Source organism: Gavialis gangeticus, unplaced genomic scaffold (genome assembly GCF_001723915.1).
Source record: "Gavialis gangeticus isolate Ggan-Ray unplaced genomic scaffold, GavGan_comp1, whole genome shotgun sequence".
Classification (NCBI taxonomy): domain Eukaryota; kingdom Metazoa; phylum Chordata; order Crocodylia; family Gavialidae; genus Gavialis; species Gavialis gangeticus.
Window position 1 is genome coordinate 70,006,035 of NW_017729024.1, and position 8,473 is coordinate 70,014,507.

The window sequence follows — 8,473 nt, forward strand, 5'->3', positions numbered from 1 at the left end:
AACCATTTATTTTTAAGTGGGTTTTAGCTTAATTAAGGTCAGATGACTCAAATATCACCTCAATTTTTATTCCTGGTGATGATGAAAGAAACTGGGTAAATATTGCAGGAAAAAATGTCTTTTTACTCAGTATCTAACCTAACATTTACATGGCCAAGAAGTTTGAGTAGTTCTGATAAGGTTCAGTTAAGCTTCCTTATTTCTTCATGGTTGTCCAATTTGAATTAAGCCTCTAAGCATTTTTATTTACCCTTTACTAAGCAGCAGTCAACCCTAGGTACTAATTACTCTACCTCATTTGTGATTCTGCATGTTCTAAACTCTATGACAGCCATGACAACCAATAAAGCTAGTTTTTGTCTTTGACTTCTGGGTCAAATATCACTTGATTTTGAGAAATGAAAGAATCTCACAGCCAGTAGTATTATGGAATGAATTCAAAACAAATACTGTTGAATATCTAGGTTACTGCCCTCAGATGAATCTGTACATTTTACATTTATAGCTAAAGTTTTCAAATAAAGTAGCCAATTGATTTTATATAAAACTATACTTACTTGTAGTTTGGGAGGAATGTTCTTCAGGATTCTAGGGTAATGTAATCTTAGGAATCAGACTCACTTAGATGACTTAGAGTGAAAAAAGAAGAATTACATAAAATCAATGGCTAATTTATATTTTGAGAAAACTGTCAAAAGTTAATACATTCAGCAAGGCCTGTAGTTTTTTTTGTTTTTTTTCCACTCATACTTTAGTACAGCAACACAAGACATGGTCACAAGCTACAGGGTTTGGATCTAGATGCAGACCATAAGTTTATGGGTATTTTTATGAAAAAATTGAATCAAGAAACATACCTTCAATCACTTGAATATTTATTATGAAAATGACTATATAAGTTATAATGATTGATGCACACAGGGACAGGTCCTTGGCCCCTGGTACCAGTATTGTCTTTTGGGTTTTAGTGCTGTAAAGCAGACGATTAGCTTCTTAAAGCAACAGTAAAGTATTTCCCCATTTTAGAAAATCTTAAATCCTAGCTTGAGCCAATATAGCATTATTTGATTAATTAGTTTTAACACTATGCTTTATTAACAGCCAAGGCAGATTTCTGGTTGGGTAACTTCTTCTCCTTGAGGGTCTTGAAATATAAAGGGTATAAGGTATATTTTGGCTCTCAGATTTTAGTGTTCCGGTCTATCTGGCAACTATTCTTCACTGGCACAAAAGATACCCATATTGGTGTCAGGACCATTACTGTAAATGGCTGTAGGGGGGATTTTTTTTGCTTGTTTCATTTTGTCTTTTAAAGAAGTGACTACTATGAAATATAAGGTAGAAAATGCATTCTAAATAATAGCTTCTATAATATTAGGTATGGAGTTAGTTCTTGAGCTATTTTTATTTTGAGATTTTTGCATTTGCATCTTTTTCTTTTATATCCTACATTTCATTTTTGATTGGCATGAAGGCAAATGAACTAAATCTGATACACTCACTAAAGGTCAGTAGTCTTGTATCTCAGCTGGTTTGTGCCTCATGCTGCCTGGCTATATAATGTCAATTGGCAAGGCTGGTAACTGACCACAGGTACAGATTTATGAGAAGGCTAGAATCCAACGTCGTTTGCTTGCATTTGGTTCAGCGATCTGCTCCTGTGGTGATTTCCACATGGCATGCAACAGGAAGGTCAAGTTATTTTTTACCAGCTAATATGATATCTTAAACGTGTAGGACTGAAAACTCCATTTTAGTTGATGGGGCCATTCCGCATTAAGAATAAATAAATGAAATCCCTTTAGAAGATCTATTGAAGATTTATGACTTCATAAAGAGCCTTGACAGTGACACAAAGCGGGGCGGTGTGTGGAAAAGATCCTTCTTTACTTTATCTAGCTTTGTACTGCACATAACCAGACATTACAGTGATGATTGCAATATAGAAGTGCATAATAGAATCATAGAAAATTAGGGTTGGAAGGGACCTCAGGAGGTCATCTAGTCCAACCCCCTACTCAAAATAGGACCATCCCCAAGTAGATGGTTCTAGCCAGGGCTTTGTCAATCTGGGCCTTAAAAACCTTTGATAATAATACTGATAAAGCAGTCTCTAGACCACCAACAAGTTGAAACGCCATTGTAGGATTAAAAATATTGTTTTACCTTTAATGCTAAATCAAGGATATGGTGGGTGCATCTAATTGCATGCTTTATTGTGGAGTTGATGAATTAGCTCCGTAATAACGTGTCACTGTCCACACATGCACTGATATTAGAGCATAGTAAATTAATCAACTTCACTGTAAGATAGTGTGGTTGGGGACAGTACTATCTTATGGTGGACTAATTAACTGGGATGAAATGCTCATGGGATAGTGATTGCCAGGAGCAAATTGGCCCAGTCAGCCCACCCAGCTGGGGGCCAGATTCCTGGTTCCTGCCAGTCCCTCCACTGCCTGATGCCACCACCCGGAGCCTAGGGCTGACCTGCCATTCCCCAGCCTGGAGCTGCTCCACCCCAGCTCTAATTGCTGCAGTCTCAGGTGCATCTGTAGATGCTGTGCCCGAAAGCAGTTAACTCAGGTGCATACTAAGTTTATTGTGTTACCTTAATAGCATGTATAAATGTACCCAGTTATGATCAAATGATTTCTACATATTTAGACCACATTTTTAAAGGGAACATACTCAAAAAGTGATACAGCAAAAACAGATACAACAAATGGAAACTGTCAGATCAGACAGCAAGATCTCTTAGATGTTTTGAATAAGAATTAGCACAAGAAAGGCTTTAATGACAACAGTTTAGCTGAAAAAGTTAGAGTCAATTACAGTAAATAATACTCTGTCTCAATGGCAATCTTCTGCCATAGATGTCTATGGGATTTGGTTTACAAACAGATGTATGGGTTTCATAGAGTTAATGGGAATTTAAAAAGAAAGACATCTGGGGAAATGATACAGGCACAGCCCATCAACAGCCGCCTAACCATCTGATAGACATGTTAGTCCTAGGCTGCCAGTTGTCTATAGTACCTGCCAAGAAGCCAGATGCTACCATGGTTTAATGTAGTCCAGTAATTGCTATAATAGGTTAAAAAAAAAAGTTTTAGGATAATGTTTTATTATTGTAAAGAAACTTCTTACAGCCCAACCACTTGTGTAAAGATCTTAATAATGAAGAAAATATTGCATGATTTAAATGGAAGTTAAGATGTCCTAAGTATTTAAAAATTCAGAGGCATGTTTACTTCATAATTTGTGGATTCTGAATGTGTGAGTGGTTGACATTTGTCCTCCATTATTAGAAGTCGAAGGCAATGCCATAGGCTACTGGAAAGGTAATTTTCCATACATTCACATGAAGGTCTTATGTTTGTCCTATGGGGAGAGCTATGTAACCATTCTGTGTAAGAATTTCATAACAATTTGGAACAGTCTTGGGCTATTTTGCACTCCTCTTCATAAACCACACAGCTGCCTGGGCTCTTTTTGTTGAAGATTATGTTTGTTTTTTAAGATAATATGAAAGTGCCAGGAATTTGGGAAGTTAGAAATAAACCTCAGGAAAATAGGTAAAGATGCAGAATACAGGTAAAACAGTTAATGAGAAATTGAATTTGTTAATATGTCATTGCATTAGCCCATAGTGCTGTAGGTTACTACACCAACATGTGTGCGTATATATACATAAAGAGCGTAAGAGCATAAGAACTGTCATTTACTGGGTCAGACAATTGGTTCATCTTGCCAACTTCCTGCATCCACCAGGGGCTACTGGGCCAGGGAGCAGCAGGAGTCCTGCTGAGCTACTTCAGACTCCTGCATTCTCCTCCACCACCACCACCACCTTGCTTGGACCTACAGCCCTTTTCCCCCCTTAGACGGGAAAGGAGGTCTCCTGCCTCACCTGCCACCAGCCATTAGCTACCACCTACTGCCGCAGACACCTGCAGCAAGAGGGACCCCACATCACCAGTGGGGTCCCTCCACTAGCAAACGCCACCAGCTCTCCTGCTAGCTGCTCTGGCAGAATCCCCAGCGTCTATCTTCCTGTGGTGAGTCCTCACCACAGTCTGGGCTGAGTCCAAAGGAGACAGGAAGCCCCCCCTGTCATGCAGGAGGGCCATCCTGACCCTGCTGCCAAAAAAGAGGGAGCACCGTGACCTGAGGAACTGGCACTGAGTTTTGATTCCTCTTTTTTTCTATGCAAACAAGTGGTGGGGACACAGGTGGTTCTATCAGCGTATGCCAACAACATACTTCTCATTGTCCAGGACTCTGGTGACTTGGCACAAGTGGAGGCCTGCCAATCCATCTATTTGGCAGCCTCTTCTTTTTGGGTTAACTAGAACAAGAGGTCAAGCCTGAGGTTGGTGATGGCTGGTAAGTGGGCTTGCTCCAACTGGCACTCCTAAACATCCAATGGAGTGTGGGCTCATTGCTCTTTCTGACAGTCTACTTGACTTCCAGGTCCACACCTTCCATCTTCAGGCCCTGAAGAGCCTCATGTACACTGTTGATAGCTAGGTGGCATGATTCCTGGTTGGCTGCACTTTTCTCTTTCACCTCTGAGTGTTTCTATATGACTGATAGTAATTCTACTTGTGAGGTTTCCCCAAGCAGGACCAGGAGGAGCTGGATTTTAGGGCTGTGCAAAGCTTCGGTCACTGATTTGATTTGGCAGAGATTCTGAATCTGAATTGAATCAGGAGACTCCTTAATCTCTCCAGATCGAATCAGAACCCTCCGAATCAATTTGGAGAGATTTGGAACGATTCAATGATTTGGACATAGTCCCAGCTTTAAATGTTTTTCTACATTCCTGTAGAAATACTTGTGAACTCTGAGATACTGAGGCAGATGGAATGTATTTCTGGGTCTGCCGCCAAGGACACAAGTGATCCAAATCAACTAATTGAATCACTGTCCCTGATTCAGGCTGAATCTGAATCCGAATCCAAATTGAATATGGCCCATTTTGCACACCCCTACTGGACTTCTACCAGGACCTCCTTAGGGCCTGGAGGCTGGTCCTTACTTCCAGGTCCCTTGAGATGGTCATTCAGGGTGCTAACCTCCTCACTAAGCCTCTGCTGAAAAACCCACAGTTGGTGGTGGCAGCAACAGAGTTGCCCTGGGTGTACCAGAGGAAGATTGTCCTGGCCAACATCACTTGTGTCAGGGACCTCCTGGACTATACCAGGCAGGGGTGGGCAGGTGCCTCTGCCCTGGCCTGGTGCAGGGAGTTCCCTGCACTGCATGCTCCTTATTCCAGGAGATAAAGGCTGCCCTGCTGCCACTGCTCTCACCTGTATTGACTAGGTCTTGCACAAGGGCAGTTCCTGCCCAGTTGTATCTGCCTAGTCCTCTGGAGATAGTCATGTGGCTGCTGCCTTGGCAGGTCCTGAAGTCCTCCTTATCCCACCATTTTAACAGGAAGGGGGATACCAAACCAGTCTGCCTCTAAACACCTCACCACTGCCAGCTTACATTCCCCAAATGAAACAAGGGGGCCTGTGTCACTCAGTGGATGCTGAAAGAGGGAGTGAACAGAGTATGACCAGGATTTTTTCCACTGTTTCTCTCTCACTTGCAGACTTCAGCACTTAAGATCTAGGAAGTTCTAATTCAGAGGCTGTATCCTTAATTCCCTTGCTCAATAGCTTCTGATGCCCTTTCCTCCAGTAATTTATCCTATCTCTTTTTTTAAAATCTGGCTAAACTGTCAGCTTCCACAACATCTGGTGGCAATGTGGTCCACACTTAAATTACACACTGGGTAAAAAATAACTTATTTTTGTTACTTTTAAACTAGTTTAACTGTATTACCCCCAGTTCTTGCATTGTGAGAGAGAGTAAATAAATCCCTATTTACTTTCTCTTTCCCATTTAGTATTTTGTAAACTCTTATTATGTTTCCCCTCAAGCATCTCTTTTCTGAACAAAATAGTTCAAGCCTCTTCAGTTTCTCTTCATATGCCCCCCCCCCATACCACAAGTCATCATTGCTGCCCTTCTCTCTACTTTCTTTAGTACTTCTATATCCTTTATGAGGTGTGGAACCAGAGATGGGCACAGTATTCAAGGTGTGGATGCACAATGGATTTATGAAGGGGCATAACAATACTTTCAGTTTTATTTACAACTCCCTTCTTAATCTCTAACATTTTGTTTGCCTTTTTTGATGGCTGCTGAGCACTGAGCTGATGTTTTTAATGAAGGGTCCACATACATAGCTGGACTAAAGCAATCCAATGAAGCAGCAACATTATCAGTAGATCACAGAATGCTTTACAATGGAATTTGATATCCTTATTACCATTTTAAAAACAGAAAAACTAAGAGACAGAGTTGTGAAATGAGGTCACTCAACAGCCCTATGGCACTGCTAGAAATCAATTTTCTGAAGTGCAATGCTTTAGTGACACAAAACCCCTATGAGTTTCTGTTCATACTGTGAGCCATGGTACATGTCAGCAGGACAACTTCCTTTTTTATCCCAAATCAGGGATGGTAGCCAAGATCTTTTTTGACCCTATAAATTTATATCAGGATCCTCTCTTTCACGCAGGTTGGCAGAACTAGCTTATCCCTTAGCCCTTTCCATGAGAACCAGAGGCACCAATGGGACCTTCCTCACACGTCAAAATGCAGCAGGTCCAGAGTTTACTAAACTGGAAGGGGAAGCTAGGGCTCCTGCTATGCCTAAATTGGACTGATATTAGTGAGGCATTTAGAAATTTAATTCTCACCAGAGATAAATGGGATGATTCATGCCATTTAGAATTTTTTTTCAGGCTTTCTGCCATTTGAGGCAAAAATTGATGCAGTGGTTATACTCAATTTACAGTTTTAAGCTTTTCTTTGTAATCTTGAAGAGTAGAAGGTTTTATTTTATTTGAAATGAAAGCATAGATTTTGATCCCATCCTTCCAGGAGCTGGGGCAGTGGCATAGACTAATAGTGCCTATTTTTAATCCAGCCATGTTTATAGATATTGAACTATTCTCATTAATATTCCAGAACAGATGTAATGCTATTGTGACATGAATGTTATTAAAACTAGGGAAGTTTAGTAGAACTATCGGCCTTTACCTTTATAGCCTCCAGCCATACCAGAAGGCAGCATTAATAATGTGGAAATTGGAAAGCAGATTTCTAAGTAGTGCAGAAAGTAGGGAGTGATCTTGAACACGGGAAGGGAAGGGAGGGGAGGGGATGGGGATTCTCCTGGCCTTGTGTGCCTGGTGTTGAATATTTGTGACTCTACAGTGGTAGGGTATTAGAGTAGTCCAGGGGAAGAGCATAACACAACCAACAGAGCTGGTGACTCTGTTCTTCAGGGACAGATACTGAAAACATAATGCCTAGGAAGGTGCACAGTTATGGCATTTGAAGAAACAGTACTTCATACAACAGCAGTACATCACACCTGGGAAGGGTGGGGTGGGCCTTTTGATTCAGATTGCTGCAATGGTGGGGAAAACTAACTGTGTTTTTGTCCTGGTGTAGATCAGCTACTAGCAGCAGCAGATCCTGGCCAAGGATTAGCAACTCTTCTGCCAAACATCAAAGACCTATATACTACTGAGAAATTTCTTGTTCAGTTTACCTATTCTTAAACATGTAAGAAAGTGATTTCTCCTAGAGTACACACATTGTGTGAATCTTCAGCTATTTTTCTGTGAGTAAAAGATTGTTTCCCTCCTCCCCTCCCCCCAGCTAGATGCATTTCAGCTTGGCATAGTAGGGAAGCAAGAAACAGAAGCAGCATGTGTGTGGAAGCAAGTCTAAGTAGGGAGGGCCGTGAGGACTTGAGCAGATGCTCCAGATTCCCTGGCTTCTTTTCAGTAGAAGTTATACCTTTGGGGACTGCTCTCCATTACTTACAAGAAAAAGTCATAGAATAACAGAGGTGATGACTCATGTTGAGTTTATGATCCATCCCAATTCCCAGGCCCTTCCTGGCAATGCTGTTGCCTCTCCAGTTATTCAGTATTCTCTCTCTGTGTGTGTGTGTGTGTGTGTATTTTTTCTTCTCTAAGTGCAACACAATATGTGTCTTTGTTATATTCAACACAATATATTTCAACACAATATATTTGTCTTTCATTTTGCTATCTACAGCCTAGTTCTCCAGTTTATCAAGATCCTTTTCAAGTTCAATCTTATCTTCCAATGCCTGCCATTTTTTTTCTCATTTGTAAATCTGACCAGTAAACTCTCCAGGTCATTAATAGAAGTAATAAGAACACTTGTGTGGAACCCCACTTAAGACCCTCTTCTATTGATCCAGTTACTCTTCATTTGCAGTTATTTAATTAATAATATATCCACCGAACACAGTTCCACCTAATACTGTGTCAAAATCTTACTACATAAAAAGATATATTGGCAGCTTCCCCATAAGCTGTGGTGTGCAATTGCCATAGGCAAAAAAGCAGAGGCACAAATTTGTGCCACTGCT